Raw genomic sequence first — 20,072 nt, forward strand, 5'->3', positions numbered from 1 at the left:
TCAACCTTCCGGACATGGAACTCGCATTTGCTCAGTTTGCAAAAAAGACTATGCTGTCGCAATGCTAGGAGTACTAAGGAAACATGGTCAAAGTGGCGCTCCAGGGATGTGGAATACACCAGAATGTCATCTATATAAACGATCACGAAACGGTCTACGTATTCCTTGAGAACATCGTTCAGAAAATACTGGAATGCCGCCGGGGCGTTACACAACCCGAACGGCATTACCAAGTACTCAAACAGACCATAACGGGTTTTGAACGCCGTTTTCCACTCGTCCCCTTCGCGGATTCTGACCAGATGGTAAGCTCCCTTCAGGTCCAACCTTGTATAGATTACCGCCTCTTTCACCTGTTCCAATAACACAGGAATGAGAGGAAGAGGGTATCTATTCCTCACTGTATTCTTGTTCAGCATTCGATAATCGATGCAGGTTCTCAACTCTTTATTAGCTTTAGCTATGAAAAAGAGTGGAGAGGCTGCCGGAGAACAAGATGGTCTAATGAACCCGATCTCCAGGAAGTGATCCAAGTATTTTCTCAAATGCTTGGTTTCTGGGTCTGATAGAGCATATACCCTACAGGAAGGAAGGAGAGCTCCAGGAATCAGATCTATCTTGCAATCATATACACGATGGGGTGGCAATGTCTCAGCCTGACCTTCGTCGAACACATCCTTGAACTCGGCATAAACAGAGGGCAATATCACTGTTTTCTCCATCACTGTGGCCAACTGTAACCCTTGAGCCAATGCTAACATGGGGGATTCGTCATACAAGAAGCAGATATTCTCACACCTCGAGGACTGAAAACTAACCGTCTTGGTTTGCCAATCTATAACAGGATTGTGTTTTCTTAACCAGGGCATTCCTAAAATAATTTCATACTGAGGAGCCTCTATTATATCCAGTCTAATTCGTTCTTTATGTTCCGGAGATACCCCATTGAAGATCAACCCAACGTCCTCAGTATGTTCTGTAAGGGGCCCAGATTTCAGCGGTGTACCATCAACCGCCAACACTATTTCGGGGTCCTTTCTCGGAATGCTAGGAAGTCCCAATCTCCTAACCACCCCTGCATCTATGAAATTTCCCGTGGCTCCGGAGTCTATCATCGCCCATACTGGAAACTTTTGTTCTTTGGACACCAGCTCCACTGCTAACAAAAGGTGGGACGCCTTTTCCTCCTGTGGAAAAAGGGCTAAGGAAGTTAACCGTAACACCGGTTGGGGTTCTATAACGGGCAATTCCTCTTTCTCTGATGTTTTTCCTGCCGTAACCGCTGCCTTTTGGGTGGGGGAGTAGGAGAATCTCTTACGTGGTTTCTGGGGACACTCTCTTACATAATGACCCTTCCTGCCGCAATACATGCACAACCCCTGTACCCTCCTACTCTCCTTCTCGGACTTCGACAAGGGTGCCCTAACGGCTCCCACGTCCATAGGCTCCCCACCTATATCATTGGGAGTAGAAACAGATCGCACTTCCCTTTCTGGAATGCCTGGTCGCCTATCCCCCGCTCTACGCTCTCCCCTTCTTTCTGCTAATCTGTGATTCAGTCTCAGGGTAAGATTCACAAGATCTGTACAAGTGGAAGGCTGCGGGTCTATTTGAGCGAGTATATCCTTCATGTCGTCTCGTAAACCTTGATAATAGAGAGACATTCTCTTCTCCTCTGGCCACCCCGATTCTGCCACCAATCTATTAAAGGTCGTGAGATAAGAGACCAGATCAGACCTCCCCTGTCTCAACTCCAGTAATTCCCTGTCAGCACTAAAAGTGGTTGTTCTATGATCAAACACCCTCTCGAAAGCCGTCCGAAAGGCATTCCAGTCCGATAACAAGGGGTCATCGTTCCTGACTAATGGTACGGCCCAATTGGCTGCGTCTCCCGAGAGATAAGAAATAGCGAACATTACCCTGGAAAGGTTAGAGGGAAAAGACGCGGGTCTACAAGAGAATTGTAGAGACAACTGAGTTAGAAAGGCCTGAACTTTCCTGGGGTCCCCTGAATACCGTTCCGGGCTGGCCAAAGGGATAGGAGGGGAGACATTCACGGTTACCTGTGGTGTGGATGCTGAAGCATCGAAGGGATTCCTAGTAAGCCTTTCTACCTTTTCCTTTAACGCTGCTGCCTCCACCCTAGAATTAGCCAACTCTTGTTGCACTACTACTAACGCCTGTAATACATCATCCATAGACGCCATCTTTGTATCACACCGAGCGGGAGGAGCGTTATTCGTGGGTGCGTTATTCTGTCACGTTGTAGATGCTCCTCAGACTCGGTGCGATGCAAATAAGGGTCCGCCTCCTGACACCACCAAGTCACCTATATAAACCACGGTGCATTGGAGTAATCGGGTGAGGGAAGGAAGGGGAAGGAACAGCAGGGACGGGATATCTGTAAAGAGAGGAATACACAGTGTTAATATCACATTGCCTGTCTACTCTCGCAATGTCTCGCTAAAGTACCAACGACCGTACCTGCCCATAACTCATGAGGGCAGAACTAATCCAACACCTATCTGTGCTCCATCTGAATCATAGATGGACGCCCCAAGCCAACAATTAATACCGATGATCTCTAATGGGTTGCTCAACACCCACTTTTATACAAGATAGTCACGAAATAATGAGGAGACAGAAACGAAGAGAAAGGGAATAAAATTAACGATGATAAGAACCTATCTCGTAGTCCTTTCTATGACTCAGTTAATCCACTAAGCCCCATGTCATAGTCACGCAATTTGTAGGAATAACCCGGTGTTATTTCATTACGTATTGAAAAGAAAAATCGTCCCGGCAGTTCAATTCCCGCAAAAATAAACATTAACCCCCTGTCGTAGCCAAACATATAATGTTCTCTGGCCCCAAGGATAATCGTTCGTGCTTTATTGGTAACTCAAACAAAAGACCGCCGTGCTTCAGAAGTTACCAGTGTCCTTGTCGAACTGTAAAAAGAAAGGCGAGGGATTCCGGCACCAAATCGTCTCACCGCTTACCACCTCTCCTTCGTGGCAGGTTCCCCTGGGAAAAAAACTCGACACTCCCACTGATATCGGGAAGGTCCCAGGCTCCACGGAAAACCGGAGGAGGAATTAAACCTCCTAAGCAAACAACTCAACCTCGGAAACGCCGTCAGCAAGAGCCCTCGTTGTCCATCCGACTGGTTTCTAGGAAACGAATAACGCACATTACTTCCTGTATGTGCTTGCTTTTTAAGCAACCTCTTCCCCTCTAGGCGTCATGGGATATGTAGTCCAAAAGGACTATGTTATCCCGATCGGCAATGTAGGCGCCGTGGCTAACACCTGACACCCAGAGTGGTATCTCTGCACCCAGAGTGGTATCTCTGCACCCGGAGTGGTATCTCAGCACCCAGAGTGGAATCTCTCCACCCAGAGTGGAATCTCAGCACCCAGAGTGGTATCTCTCCACCCAGAGTGGTATCTCAGCACCCAGAGTGGTATCTCTCCACCCAGAGTGGTATCTCTCCACCCAGAGTGGAATCTCAGCACCCGGAGTGATATCTCAGACCCAGAGTGGTATCTCAGACCTAGAGTGGTATTTCAGACCCAGAGTGGTATCTCAGCACCCAGAGTGGTATCTCAGCACCCAGTGTGGTATCTCTCCACCCAGAGTGGAATCTCAACACCCAGAGTGGAATCTCCGCACCCAGAGTGGAATCTCTGCACCCGGAGTGGAATCTCTCCACCCAGAGTGGAATCTCTCCACCCAGAGTGGAATCTCAACACCCAGAGTGGAATCTCAGCACCCGGAGTGGAATCTCTGCACCCGGAGTGGAATCTCCGCACTCAGAGTGGTATCTCTTCACCCGGAGTGGTATCTCAGACCCAAAGTGGTATCTCAGCACCCAGAGTGGTATCTCTGCACCCAGTGTGGTATCTCTGCACCCGGAGTGGAATCTCTGCACCCGGAGTGGAATCTCCGCACTCAGAGTGGTATCTCTCCACCCAGTGTGGAATCTCAGCACCCAGAGTGGTATCTCAGCACCCAGAGTGGAATCTCAGCACCCAGAGTGGAATCTCAGCACCCAGAGTGGTATCTCTGCACCCGGAGTGGTATCTCAGACCCAAAGTGGTATCTCAGCACCCAGAGTGGTATCTCTGCACCCGGAGTGGAATCTCAGCACCCAGTGTGGAATCTCAGCACCCGGAGTGGAATCTCTCCACCCAGAGTGGAATCTCTACACTCAGAGTGGTATCTCTCCACCCAGTGTGGTATCTCTGCACCCGGAGTGGAATCTCTGCACCCGGAGTGGAATCTCCGCACTCAGAGCGGATCTCTGCCCCGAGTGCTGAGATTCTGCCCCGTGTGCTGACGTAAAGATACTACTCGTAACGTACCTTTGTGAATAGCGAAAGTCGTAAACTCATACTTTTGGTCTAACTTTACCTTTGTGAATGTGCCCTCAGTGTGTCAACTGTACAGCTCACAGGGCCTGGAGTATCAAAGGGTTTTACCCAATCTGTGTCTATGGAAAAATGTGTTAATACATATGGGCCACTGTTTCCTCAGCAGAATGCAGCCAATGTGGTCAAGAGAGGTTGATGATGCGTATAGTATATAGGTGAGCAAGCTACCTGGCTGGGCCACAGTTCTGACCAGCACTGGACAAGCCACAGGCAAACCAGAGAACTATGGGGCATATTTACAAGCCCCTAGCACCTCATTGCGCCTCATTAGCATCATTTTATTTTCCGCTATATGGCGTTAAAGAGGCATTTTTGCATGTCATATTTACACAATGGCGCAGTGCATGCATTACGCCACTTTGTAACCCCTTGCACCACATTATGCCTGCACCAGGCATAATGTGTGCAAGGGGGCATTCCGGCGCCTGGAGGCCCACAAAAATGGCACAGTGAAATTTACAAGATTTCACTGCACCATTTTTGGCATCATTTTTAACGCCTGCTCAAAGCAGGCGTTAAAATGATGCACCCATAGTAACTTATGGGCCTCCTTGCACTTTGCTGCACTAGCATCAGAAGTTTTGACGCTAGTGCCACAAAGCACCACAATAGCATCAAAAATGCTGACGCTATTGGCTTAACGACCACCATGGAGCTCCGTATCATAATTAAAGCGCTACCATGGTGTTGTTAGGTGCCGGGAAGGGGGGGGCGCAAGAAAAGTGGCACATCATCTGTGATGCACCACTTTCTTGTAAATATGCCCCTATATGTCTTCACCCTCCTTGTTGCAGCTTTGTACAATAATAAACACCAGCCACATCCTGCAAAATGCAGAGCAGCTGCCACAAAACGCACACAAATGAAACCCAAAGCGTGTGTTTCATGCGTCACAGAATCTGCATCTTTAATAAATATAAACCCCCCATTATATCCTGGTACAAGAATATCACGGACACAATATCTAGGGACATAATAGCGAAAGGTTAGTGTATATAGGGAAGTACAGATTTACTATTCCTAACTCCAGATCTGCGTACGTTGAAGATATACGTACCTTGTAGGTACATATGTGGAGTCAGGTCTAGTTACCTGTCAGTATTTTACTTTTGAGATCGTGTTTTTGATATTGTATCCCACTGATATTTTGGGGTTGATATTCAGGGTGCACACCACTGGAGAGTAAGGGGCATATTTATCAGTGCTTTGTGCCACATTTGCCCCACGCAACGTGGTATATGCGTGGTGCAAACCACGAAATCATATTTTTTATGCCACACAGAGCCACTTTGCGTGGCTTTGAATGGCTTCAAGAATAAGGATTAAAGCAAGGCAGCGCAAATTACTGCGCTGCCTTATTCTGCGCAAGGGAGGCAACTCCCATGTTTTTTTATATGTATTTCCAGATTTACCAGACCTGGGAATGCACCAAAAAGAAATGCCTCCCCAGGAGAGGTGCATCAAGGAGAAATATCTTTATTTCTTGTTGTTTTTTCCTCTTTCCATGTGCGCTGCATTCTGCAGCACACACAGAAAAAGGTAAAAGCCTCCCAGGATTGTTTTTGTGCAGGAAGGTGCCCCTTCCTACAGATAAACAATCCTGCATTAAATACAGGCAGCTTGCACCATGGTGCAAGGGTGCCCGCGTTAGTGCTAGGCTGCCAGAAGGGCACCAGCGCAGGGGGAAGGACAGGACTGCGCCGTATTGGATAAACACTGCGCATTCCTGCCCCTTCCCTGTGACCAATGGCAGTGCAGGAGACTTGTTGTGACTTGCTGCGCTGTCCCGCGCCACATGGCATAAATATGGGCCTAAGTGTCATTGTGCCTTCTGCTGACCCAGCCTTCTGCCTCTATTGAGATTTACATGTTTGACTATGTTTTTGAGGAATGTTTCTGGAATTATGGAATGATGAGACAATGAAAATGGGACTGTATCGTATATAAGTACCAGGAACAAAGAACCTAGGAACGCGATACTAAACATCATTACCTCATATTACAATATTGCTTGCAGGGAAAAGGTTTAGCAGGCTATAAATTGAAAGATTTCAGTGCAAAAAAGACTTTTTTTAATATTGTTTTAGAATATTGTATGTTAAGTGTTACATGTTTAATGATTAAGTGTGTGTTATTTGTGTATGGGTAATTGTTTGTAGATATTGTTTGTGATTCAGTCATGTGTATAGTTTTGTAATGTTCAGATTTAATTTATGAGAGCAAGACAAAGAGAGACAAAAACTAATACATAATTAGAATGGTAAAGATAGTAATTGCTTCCAGTGATTAATTGATTTTTTCACTTAGGATATATATTAATATATATTTATCCCCTCTGTATATTTATATGATGGATTGACATTTGGTCCTGACACAGTGGGGTTACAAGGGCTTCCCCTAAATAGTATATCTATTGAGATTTAGGGCTGCTTCCCAAATACTTGTGGCTCATAAGTCAGAGGAGGCACAAACAATGCGTTTCTAGGCACGCATTTGGCACGAGTGAATATCACTGGGTGTGACTGAGTCACGCTCGGATTACCGAACCTTTTGCTAGAAGGATTTATTGTGTGGTGTCAGGTATGTTTCTTGGAGGATTCCTTAACTGTTTAAGTCACGTTTATTGAACATATTTAACATGATGTAATGAATTAACTCTAAAAAGAAAGTTGCAATTGTAGAGTCATCGGGAGGTGATCCCTGCGGCAGACTGTGTCACCAGAAGCCCTGGCTGAAGTTCCAGCTCCCACAAGTCAAAATGTGTGATCCTGGGCACACGACAATATTGATGTTACCTGGGAAAAAACGAGGCGCACCGGCAACTTATTCAGCACGGAGTTATCCCTGTACAAAAAGTTTAATTTGCTTATAGATAAGTAGGGGAATCTAATGTTAAGCACACATAAACAAATAATGACCTCTTTGTAAAGCACCTCATCAGTGGTGTTTCATTTTTACATGCCATCAATTATGGCCCTCACATGACCAGGGCCGGCTTTAGCACTGGTGGGGCCGGTGCGACAATCTTTTTTGGCGCCCCACCCCTCTCATGACCTCCTCATCCGATCCCCTCACTACCACCCGGCAGAAGTGCCCCTCATCCCTCCATGCCTCCTCTCTCACATACATTTCATTTGTTTTAAAGCGTTGGTAAAGGCTGGCTTTACTAATCCACTCAGCTACCTGTACAGATCTGTTCTTTGTTGCAGGCACATTAACCCTCTGCGCTACTTCATGGTGTCAAAACTGCCACTGGACAAAACTTCCCGCTCTCTCTCTCTGTCAGGAACATTCATCACAAGAGTTATCTTCACATTTTTATTGTTGCCTGACAGCTGAAGGCACATGGAAATCTGCTTCAGGCGCTTTTATATTGTGAATTATTGCTAAACGCAGCCCCCCCCTCATCCCCCCCCCCACCCTCCGAGGTCAGCACCCTCCCCCAGGTCAGGGCCCGGTGCAGCCGCACCAGTTGCACCCCCCTAAAGCCGGCCCTGTACATGACCGCACTTTCACTGCCGCAGGCTCGGGATTTGTCTCGTAGGCCCAAGCCAGACCCTTAGCTTGGCTGAGGCTGCCCAGTACTCACCTCTGATAAAAGGAGCAGGCCACACCAACCTGCCACCTGAGAGGTGTGTGAGCATGTGGACACTGTAAAACAGTACAATGAAGTAGTGTTTCACCACTACACCTTACTAAACAATCACATGCACCCCACACCCACAGTCCTGAGTGGTGGGGGTGCGAATGGAGCCTCACAAAATCCAAATGAAGAGCACAGACACGCAGCCATGATGGTTAGGTCTGAATCCAATGGAGAGCACAGACTGGTAGCCATGATGGTTGGTAGCCATGATGGTTAGGTCTCAATCCAACAGAGAGCACAGACTGGTAGCCATGATGGTTGATCTGAATCCAACAGAGAGCACAGACTGAAGGCCATGATGGTTAGGTCTGAATCCAGCAAACAGCACAGATTGAATGCCATGATGGTTAGGTCTCAATCCAATGAGGAGCACAGACTGGTAGCCATGATGGTTAGGTCTGAATCCATTGAAGAGCAGGGACTGGAAGTCATGATGGTTAGGTCTGAATTTCATAAAGAGAAAGATTGGCAGTCATGATGGCATGGTGATCAAACACACCTTCTCAGGGAGAAACCACCATTATCCTGCAAACACCAACATGCAGCCTACATGCTGCCTACCAGTGATCCCATGTGCTTCCAGACACAATGCTCGCACAGACAGAAGCTCTTATCTGCAATGCAGGTGTGTGGAATGCAGGGGCTGAGGCCCAAAGCATGATTAAGGTGACAGTGGTGTATTTGGAGTAGCAAAGTTTGTTTTAAAACTTCTAGTAAGAGGAGTTTAGGCATTGTTTCCCAATTCGACCAGTTAGCACCATGACAAGCATCACTACAGCTGCTTAGCAGATTGGGTGGCTGACCTGTCACTCACCTCTTTGGCCCTCATTAAGAGTGCAGTGTAATCAGATGCAATAAATATGGCATCCGATAACATCCAACACTGAGGTTAGTGTGATAATTACCACCTATTACAAGCTTTTGTGGAATAACATGCATATCTGGTGCCTAATATACCTGGGAAAATTGCAAGGAGTGCAATGCTAGCTTCAAAGCGCTTAATTCCACTATGTGAAGAAACAGGAGCTATCACAAATATTTAAAGTTAATGGTTTGTTCGCAATGAGGGCCTTAGGCTCTGCTAAAACAGCTGCTTTTGGATTTGTAGATGGCTGGAGGGAGTTTCAGGGATTATATGTATGTCTTACATTATGCCAACACTGGAGAGTTTTCAGTGTTTAATTTGTAAATAAAAACGTGCCGGTGACCAAAACTCTCCTCTAAAACACGTGCCTGCTGCATTTAAATGTGCATGCATGGAATACTGAGCCAGCGTAATCCTGAAGCCACCTCAGGCCTCTTTAATCCATTTACAGCCACTCCCTGCCCTTCAGCTCACTCTTGAAGCTTTCTACTTTATCTCTTTGTGACGCTTTTTCGTTTTTCTCTCCATCCGTCTTTCCTATATGTGTCTTCTGCTCGCAGTAAATGCTTGAGACAGAAAAATAAGTGCTGGCCCTCAAAAGTAAGTGCGAAAACCACTGGCTCAAATTAAGCACTGAGAGTTTTCAACCCAGCAACCTATGTGGTTTCTGCCCCTGCCTCTGGTGCTTATGTTGATGCTGCCTTTCCCAAACTATCAACTATGGGGCTGCAATGCTTAGTGGATTCCCAACCCACAGAGAAGAGCAGTGCTTAATTTGAGCCGGTGCTTGCAGGTGCGGCTCACCGGCACTCACCTCTGGGACACATTTTTCTCATCAGAATTAGACCCAGAGCAAGAGAGAGAAAACCACACAAAGGGGAAAAAAGGGGGTAGAGAACGCTTGGGATGAAAAAGACCCTGCAAGAGTGAGGTGAAAGCAGCAGGGAGTGTGGATGGTGGATTAGAGAGCCCTGGGGTGGTATCCAGGCTACACTGCCTTGGCATTCCCCTCTTCTGACCTTCTGTGATGCTGGCCTGAGGCTTCTGAGCAAAACTTTGAAACTTTGGGTCTCAGCACTTATGTTTTTTTTTTTTTACAAATGAAGAACTGGAGAGCAGCCTGCGCAGGTGGGTGCATTAAGAGCACAGGGGGCAGAGGGGGGCTTTTACTTTTGAAGCCCTCAGTGTAGGGAAGCTGTCTCGCAACAATAAATCCCACTGTACTAATTCATCCTCATATAAATCTTTATTCGGTTATAAAAAAAATTAGCCATAAAAGAGCATAAAAACAGAGTACATGCACTTCATAAAACTGTTAAAAAAATGAACATACATTTTTATAAGTTCATAAAATGTTTAAAAAGAAGGATGATATTAGTGGTGGATTGTATTAAAAAACCCTCATAAACAGCAAGAGAGTTAATCAGGTCCAGATCGCCTTGACCTCAAAGCTGTACGTAAAAAACACGAAACAGCAAATAAAACATGTTCCTTCGGAAGCAGCTGTAGGTACGAACTTGTGGGAAATTCAGGAGGATAAACTGCTTACTGTACCAATTAAATATTGTTGGAAAAGTCCATGGCTATATGGCTTATAATTGTATACATTGAAATGAATATGAGAATGTATACAAGGGTCAGGTATAGATATCATGAGACATATTACAAGGCAGAAAATACTCTTTTCACATAAAGAAAATTTGTATTTGTTCCCTTGATTAGCCACACTGCACATCTTTGAGGACCAAATGCAAACCGGTACTTGAAGGAACTTCTGTACTTGGGCCTAGTTGTGGTGTTACATGACAATTGCCCACACTGTGGGGCAACAAAACCACGAGTCTCAGTGGGATAAACAAGCATATGTCCCTACAGAAACTTATTTAGGAGGCCAGGGATTCTCCTCAGAAACATAGTATGATTTGGGCAGAGTTGGAGATCAGTTTCTGGAATCAGTTTGTGTGGGAGAGCGGCCGAGTCCTGCTAAGGGCACTCGTACCCTTTGCATGTTGGCCATATACCCTGAACATGAATGGAATGCGTCCTGATGGATGTCTATTTCCTGTTTGCGTTTAATAGGTCTGGCCTACAGACAGCTTCAGCTGCATGTTTTTGAAAAGACTAAGGGACTGACTTAGATCTTGGCGGAGGGGATTACTCCATCACAAACGTGACGGATATCCCGTCCGCCGTATTACGATCCCATAATAGCCTATGGAGATTGTAGTGTGGCGGACAGGATATCCGTCATATTTGTGGGGGAGTAACCCATTTGACAAATTCTAAATCAGACCCTAATTAACTTATATTAGGCTTTGGGTCAGCCCATTGCCTATCCTTGGTTGACTTTCGTGTCAATCTCATTTGCTTGATTTTGATTGGATGGATTCTTTCCTGCTTTTGATTGTCCCGTCCCTGGAGCATAGCTTCTCTACCATACGTTTAACTGGTTGATTTGTCTCCTTCCACTGCTTGCCTCCAAGGAAATGCCTATTTTCTTTTTGTTTCAGCGCTCTGCGTAAGTGCATGTGATTTCTTGCTCTCACCCTCGTGCGCTGCTTCCCGTCTGAAATTACTCCTGCGTTGTCCATGTTGCTTCTCCCTACCCCATCCCAGCTGTTTTGTTGCTTCTCCCGGCCCTCCATTTCCTGTGCGGCCCTTATGCGCTCTCCAAGCAGCTCCCCCAGATGTTTTGTTGTTTCTCCCGACCCCCCCTGTCCTGCACGACCCCCACATACTCTCCAAGTTGCCCCCCTTCTTTCCCTCCTCAAGCTTCTTCCTTATTTTAGCTTTTTTTTTTATTTTGAACCCCCTATCCACTAATGTTCTATATTGCTCCACCCCCGGCTGCTGCCACTGTTTATTTTAATACCTCTCCGCCACTACCCCTGCCTCACCTGCCTCACTGACTCAGTCTAAGAAAATATATGTCTTTCTGAAGGGCCCACCAGTTGCTTCTATTTACAACCCCACTGCTCCTTTCTACATAAAATGCACCTCAGGGTATTTTTTATGTTTTTTTATTCACCGTCCTCCATCCTGGAATAGAGAAAAAAAACAAAATGGCCACCATGTTATGATTTATGTGCAAAATGGTCTGGTGACACTGGGACCACTGAGCTTCTTGATGTACACATGAGCATGCATTATGAAACATGAGCTTATCCATTGTTAAAACTTGTTTTGTCAATGCTGTTTTGCATCTGCAGTAACGTTTTTTGCCAGTGGTGAAAAAATGAGTAAAATGCATTGGCAGAGCAAATTAGTCTGCATTGGCAAAGCCTGAAAGCAAGATTTATTGGTTTTGCCAATGCTTGTTACCTCTGTTAGAACATTGTGATGTTAGGTGATCCATTGAAGATAATGAAGTGGATCAGGGCTAACAGTGGCTGGTGTAAGCCTTCTGCTTCAACATTCAGATGTATGTCTTTTTGTTTCTCCCTTTTTAATTCAGAACATTGTACCCTCAGTGGATGGAATGTTCTAATGGCGTTTTAGCATTATACTTAGGGCAATACTAGTTGTTAAAGGCCCTCTCCCTCGTTATAGGCCCTCGTCTGTGATCCAGGGCTATAACTTGGGTTCCTGGTCAGGAATAATCCTGGCCAGCAGGTTATAAGGCTCTTTTTGTTTAATTTAAATGCCAACAATATTTTTTAGATAAAAAATATGATGAAATGTGATGTACATTTTACATGTATGTTTGCTGGTATTGTTTAATAATCAAAGGATGAAATCAAACGCCACTGCCTGGTCCTGAAAATGTTTGTAGAATTATTTATTTTCTTTTTGAAATACAAAACATTTTCTTTTTAGGAAGACAGGCTGCATAAATAAAAATTGCTTTATTTAAAATCTACACAGGCTTCGTGGTCTACTAAATCCAGAAGGCCACCATGGTGTCGCTCTAACCAATTGTAGGAGGTCTCAATTTTCTACGAACGTCGTGCATATTAATTAGGTGCGTCAAATTGCAACCCGCTACAAATTATCATATTGTGACGCAACCTATTTATGCATAGGTTGAATAACAAAATACCAATCGTTATTTGATGCAATTTACGATTTCTTATTAGGAATCTCTGTAGGTCAGGCCCGCTGACCCTCGAAGACTTCGAAAACTTCGATGAAAAAAATCTGTTAGAAAGGTATGAGTACGCCATGTTTCCTGGGCCTGCATGGAGTGCGCGCTCTTATCTGTTTGCAGAGCTGAGACGGGCTCTGGGGCTGTTTGCTTAACTTTGAAACACGGCTCCCGCCATATCTTCTGGGACATGTGATAAAAGGAACCTGGGGCCGCTTTGATGATATGTGTTTGATGAACGGCCAGGCCCTGCCACACCGCTCTGGATTCCAGAGCACACCTGAGATATTGTTGGTTATTGGAGTCAGCCTTGTGCTCTCAAGGAGACCATTCCATGCAGTTACTCCAGGATTTTTGTGGTACGTATAGTAATCAAATGCTCCTGTGGCGCCTGACCACTGCTCGCCCTTATACTTCATCTGGCGTTAGTTATCTGCTGTTACCTCTATAGCAGCCTTACTTCATCTGAGGTAACTGAGTTAGAAGATATCTTCATCCAAAGTGTTAGGCAACACAACTTTTAGATTTTAACATTGGGTTTTAAAATAAATCACTAAATACTTTGTTAATCATTTATACTGATTTCAGATTTGTTTACTTTTGGGATAGGGTCACAGTGAATAATTGTATTTTTTTTTAAATAACATAAATTAGGTATGAGGGTTAGAGTGAGGGATAGTATTAGAATACCATTACTCATTAGTTTCATTATATTTCATCTACAATAATTCAGTTACACTTGCGCTCAGGGTTAGTGTTGGCATTCAAAGAAATGCGTCCCCACTAAACGTGCTCTACCTGTCTGAGCTCTTCCTCTGCCATCCTCGCCAGGCGGCTTCTGTCCAGCGTGGTTCTACGGGTGGAGAGCTGAAGAATTCAACGGGGCCTGTTCACAAACTGCATTTTGTACGACTATTGCAGTACTTCTCACATTCTATAAACTGCTGTTCACGCACCTTCCGCCAGCGTCTTCTGCGTCTGCCTCCTCCTATCTTTTCTATGCAACGATCTCTGTAAGGATGGTGGAAATCTCTGCAGATGCACTAACGCGCTTCGGTAGTAAATGTGGGTGGGATCGGAGTAGCGCATTACAAACGGGGAATACTTACTACTAAATGGAAGCGTTTTAGGGAGGGGCATGCTAATACAAACACACACCCACAAAAGACTAAGAGCGTTGCTGGTCAGAAACTATGGACCTGGTTTAGTTTGGCAGACAGGTTACTCTGTCTCAAATGCAACGGATATCATGTCCACTGTATTACAATTCCTATGGGATATAATGGGATCGTAATACGGGGTATCCATCATGTATGTGATGGACTAACCACTTCCGCCAAACTCTAAATCTGGCCCTATGTTTTTAAAGCTGCTACAGCCCTTAAGATGCTAACAAATGATTTATAATTATTACATAAATATTTAAACAGTTAATAATAAACATAACAACAAACAAATTAATCTTTTTAATTGATTAAAAAAATAAAAACTATTTAAATTAATTTAGAAAAATTTTAACAACATTTACTACATACTAAACACACATAAAATATGTTAATGAGGATGGAAAGGTTAAAATTAATGGCAAAATATATTAAAAAATTAAATTAACATAATTAAATGATTAAATGATTTCATACACATTTAATTTGATGTGTTAATGTACTGTGAAATTATATTTTTTTCGCTGTAGGTTAGAAATAAATATTTTAAATGAATTTACCTTTATAAGTTACATTGAAATATTATTTTATTTTAAAGAATGACAAACTTTAAATATTTTTCCTGTACTTCCCATAGAGAGTCTCTGCTACAGTCTCAGAGATCTCCATCAACATATACAAAGGTAGTAATTTTACACTTGTAAACCCTGTTTTAGGAGACTCCACAACCTGATACCTTTTAAACAGAAATAAACAGAGGCCTGCTGAGGGAGGTATGCTCAAGAGTTAATTCATTCTGCTGATACTGTTACTTCATCCAGAATATTTTATGCATGAGTAAGGGACTGTATATTTCCATGTTCAAGCCTCTTTGGTAGAACCCACTGACATTAGTATTAGTATTGTCTTTATTTTATTTTAGTGTATTCTAGTAGTTTGTTACTTTACATTTATTTGCCACGTCTTCTATGTTATGGCTGAAGCAAGCATATCCTTCCACCATTCTTCAGTGATTCTGGAGAACCTATGCCGCTTTGGAAAAAATGGGGCAAACTAATCCAATCCTATCTCAGGAAATGTACACCCTTGAGGAAACAACATGTACTCTTAAACAGTCTTGGAATAAACGCATGAAGCCTTCCCACACTTCCAAAGGAGGTTCAAGGTGCAGGGAGCTTTCTGATGTTTATTAGACAGCCATTGAAAAATTGAAGACCACTTTGCAGGAAAAAATAATGTTGCATTAGAAAGATGAGTTTTTTCATTGCAGTCAAAGTGAAAATAAAAACATTTGGACCTATAAAGCGTTGTTAAGTGGGGTAGCCAAAAAAGGGGGTTTTGGGCATTGTGCGACTCCATGTTAAGTGATCAACTCTTACAATCAAGGGAAGTTTCTTGCTCAAATTCCATACTTATCTGAAGCATTAGAAAGCATTGAAAATATCAATTATCCTGTGGTGTAGGTGAGAGACAATGAATTCACCTGCAACACAAGAAGGGTTCATAGTGAAAGACACTAAAATGATTTAGAACAACTCTAAACCAAAGGATATGTAGAAATCAAAGAGTAGCTTTGAAGGTCCAAGATCTAACTACCTTATTTAGAGTTGGCTTACTCCGTCACAAACTTAACAGGTATACCAGGTGTACCAGGTTTAACAGGTATACCAGGTCCAACTTCTTACAGGGCCATAGAATGTAATGCACTTTTAATTAGTTGGGCGTCATATCTGTCACATTCGTGATGTGTGTAACCTCTCTGGCAAACACTAAATAAGGCCCCAGGTGATTTTATTGTGGTAATGCGGGCCATTTAGCCAACAAATCAGTTTCTATGGCAAAGAATTCTGTTTGTTGTGACTGAGAGAAAGGAGGACATTATACTGCGACAGGCAATGACAGTGCTAAATGCCAAATCAATATCAAAGAATTTATGTCTGTATTCTAGAACAAATTTGTGTTTCATATTAGTCATGATAATGCAAAGTTAGCTCTACGTAGTTATGACATTAACCTGGGAGGCCAAATAGTGAAAGTAATGGATGACTCATGTTCCCCCTACATATTAATCAGCTGTGGGTTTTCCATTAAAAGACTGAGGCCCTCATTCTGACCCTGGCGGTTTGAAACCGCCAGGGCAGAGGGCCGCGGAAGCACCGCCAACAGGCTGGCGGTGCTTCATGGGCAATTCTGACCGCGGCGGTAAAGCCGCGGTCAGAAAAGGGCAACCGGCGGTTTCCTGCCGGTTTACCCCTGGCCCAGGGAATCCTCCATGGCGGCGCTGCTTGCAGCGCCGCCATGGGGATTCCGACCCCCTTCCCGCCAGCCTGTTCCTGGCGGTGTAGAGGCTGGCGGGAACGGGTGTCGTGGGGCCCCTGGGGGCCCCTGCACTGCCCATGCCACTGGCATGGGCAGTGCAGGGGCCCCCTAACAGGGCCCCATAATGATTTTCAGTGTCTGCTTTGCAGACACTGAAAATCGCGACGGGTGCAACTGCACCCGTCGCACCACTGCAAATCCTTCGGCTCCATTCGGAGCCGGCTTCCTCTTTGCAGGGGCTTTCCCGCTGGGCCGGCGGGCGATCTTCTTGAGATCGCCCGCCGGCCCAGCAGGAAAGTTAGAATCACCGCGGCGGTCATTTGACCGCGGTGCGGTGTTTGGCCGGTTTCCAGCCGGCGGCCGGCGCCCGCCACCCGTTGGGGTCGGAATGACCCCCTCAGTCTGTAAATTGTACCTTCAAAAAAGCGAAATTATCCCAGTTGGTTATAACCACCATTCTGCTGGACTGTATAGTGAGCACTTGCATCACTTTTAAAGGGATATTCGCAGTGGGAAAAGTTTATATATCAAAGAAAAGTTCAAATCTTTTGGTTTGGAGACATCAGAAGAAATTGGGGATAAATCTAGATCCAAATGAAAAAGATCCTGCCCTGATTGCTGAGAGATACCTTAGTCACAATAATATTTGCTCAGAATTGCCAGAGCTGTTTTCGGAGAAAGAGGCTAATTTAAAAGTGGGTTTGATTTGAGTATATATTCAAACTGAACTACAGGGGCAATCCTGTGCTTCACAAGGTTAATTCAGCTCCTCATTAAGTTAGTGTACTACTTCCAAAAGAGCTAGCGAAATTCAATGAACACAGTGTCATCACGTTCATCAAATCCTTGGATAGGCTTGCTCCCATCGTACATGCCAAAAAAAAGATTTCCGTATGTGTGTTAATCTGAGAGATCTTAATTCCATCACAGAGGTGGACTGCCACCCCCTCACCACTGTAAATAAATTAACTAGTCTGGTAGTTGGTACCAGTTGTTTTAGTGTGATTGACCTCATACATCCAGAAATGAGAGCTCTCAAACCTTTCTTAACACCAAAAGGCGCAAACAGGTTTTGTATGGGTTGGCTTCAGCTCTGCAGTATTCCAGCACATCATGCATCAAAATCTAAGTAATCTCCCTGACGTCTTATATTTTCAAGACCACATCCTTATTTTTGGTCCAGCGGTCCTGATCTAGGATGCTATTTTGAGAGAAGGTTTGATAAGACTAAAAAATGCAGGGTTAACTGTAAAGAAAAAACAAGTGCCAAATTGGCATTGGTTCGGTTACATACCTAGGACATACTCCTTCCAAACATGGCATCAAACCTAAACATGGTCTGGTCTAAGATGTCAGAAACACACCTTCCCCCCGTAGCAGAGATTAACTCAGGTAATTTTTAAGGTTTGGTTGAAAACTACTTAAACTTTGTGAAGAATTTCCTAAGTATTGTAGAACTGTTAAGACTACTGTTGAAGTAGGGTGCACATTTGTCATGGTCACAAGAGTGAGTTTTTTACTTTCAATAGAAGGTAGATATGTGTGTGCTACTACAGACCCAGCTCTAAAGGTCTCAGAGAGGTAATGGTAAAGGATGAATTACAGCTTTCCTTCAAGAGCTCCAAAGGTATCAAACCATCACTAGTTAACAGTCGAGAAGAAAGATTTCACCTGATTTTGTGTAAGAAGGCATTTCCAATTGGTTCTGTCTGTAGGGTCAACCTTAAGTAATTACAGCTGACCATGAACCATTATTTTTTGCTTTCACCAGCAAAGTGTCATCAACAAGACTACCCAGGGAATTTGTAGGTGGCTTCTTGGTTTAAAACAGTACAACTTTCTCAACAAAGATTCAGGGAACATTACAGATAACATTGTTCAGATGTTAATCCTGGAGTGAATACATTATTCTCGAAGGGATGATGTTATATGTGCATTTCAAACACTTAAAAGAGACCAATACATGATTCAAAATTCTTGGTCTTACTGAAAAGATCTTTCAGAGGGAGAAATATTCTTTCTGGAGGTTGAACCAAGCATTATACAACTCAAGGTGTACAGAGGAGAAAAAGTAATACCACCTGACAAGGACTGGGACAGAAGTATTGATATAAGGAATGATGGGCACTTGGGAAGAAGCCCAGGGCAAGAGTGCAGTTCTGGTGACCTTGTTGTGAATTATTATTGCAAAAAATTCATTTGGGCAGCCAGTGAAAAAAACAGGAATGTGTATAAAACTCCCCTCTCTACTTTAGAAATTCCCTCTGGTTTATGGAAAAACCTGGACCTGTATATAATTGGTCCAATTGAGAATTTACATAGGGATGGAAAATTCATATTAGTATTTGTGGATTACTACACCCATTGGGCCTTACTGAAAATAGTACACAATGCACTGCCCCAACCTTGATAGGATTTCTGAAAGAACCCAGTTTGAACGAGGACACATCACCTTGATACCAGACTACAGGGAATGAAAAACATCTTCAGGGAGACGTCCATAACCCACGTCAAGACTACATTTTGTCACCTTAGGGCTTAACAGCCCTGTTGAAAGGGTTAATATACATATCAAACAATTTACAACTTTCAGAGTTTTCCAATGGGATGCCAATAAAGGGAGCACTCCAAGAGATGTTGTGGGCCTACCATACCACACCTGAACCCAGTCACAACAGTGATGTTACTTATCCATAAAAAGAATGAAGGCTGACACCATTAAGGCTTCAGCTTGTTGGGATTGGAAGGTGAGTTAATAGGAGACAGAAGGTTTAGCAAAATAGATTTAAAAGAAACCAGAACAGACACAAAATCAGACATGACATTCAGGGTGAGAAGAGCACAGAAAGGAAAGTGGGAGGCCAGTTACCTAACAAGAGGAATGATGCTTTCAGAGGCTGGGTGTCCAAGTTTTCTCATCCAATGAGAATTGTGGAAGTGGTAAAGTACATTTTATCCCTAGGAAATAAGAAGTGGGCCATGATAGACTGTGTGGAGTTCATTCCCCAGTACTCTGCTCATAGTCAGTGCAGGCTGATCCTATTTGTACACCACAAAATTGTATCAGACATTCTAGCAGATTAAGAAAAATCACCTAAGAAGGTCTTTGAGTATTTAAGGTATCCTTGCATTTCATTGTTTCTGTGTCACATAAACACAAGAAAGAGGCCAGGTGAGATTTATAGACCAGCAGGTGTTCACTCCCAAATCATCCAGCCAACAACCACAAAGAAACACCTGGGTCTCAAAAGAGATGAAGAAAGAGCGAGCTAGCTGACCAGAAGTATCGCTTTTTGCGGACGAGTTCCCTCACCCATGAGAGGTGGCATGCGTCATCCTCGGGATACTCCTCGCACCGTAACACCTGATCACGCTGCGGCTGCAACTCCCGCACTGAGAAGGAGGAGCTCTTTGGATGTTTTTAAAAGAGTAGATGGAAACCCGACGGTGAGGTGAGGGAGTTCGTTCTTAAGAAGGGATACTTCTGGTCAGTTAGGTCTTTCTTCCTTTCTTTCTTTCTTTCTTTCTTTCTTTCTTTCTTTCGGGCTTTCTTTCGGGC

This window comes from Pleurodeles waltl, chromosome 9 (assembly GCF_031143425.1).
Source record: "Pleurodeles waltl isolate 20211129_DDA chromosome 9, aPleWal1.hap1.20221129, whole genome shotgun sequence".
Taxonomy (NCBI): domain Eukaryota; kingdom Metazoa; phylum Chordata; class Amphibia; order Caudata; family Salamandridae; genus Pleurodeles; species Pleurodeles waltl.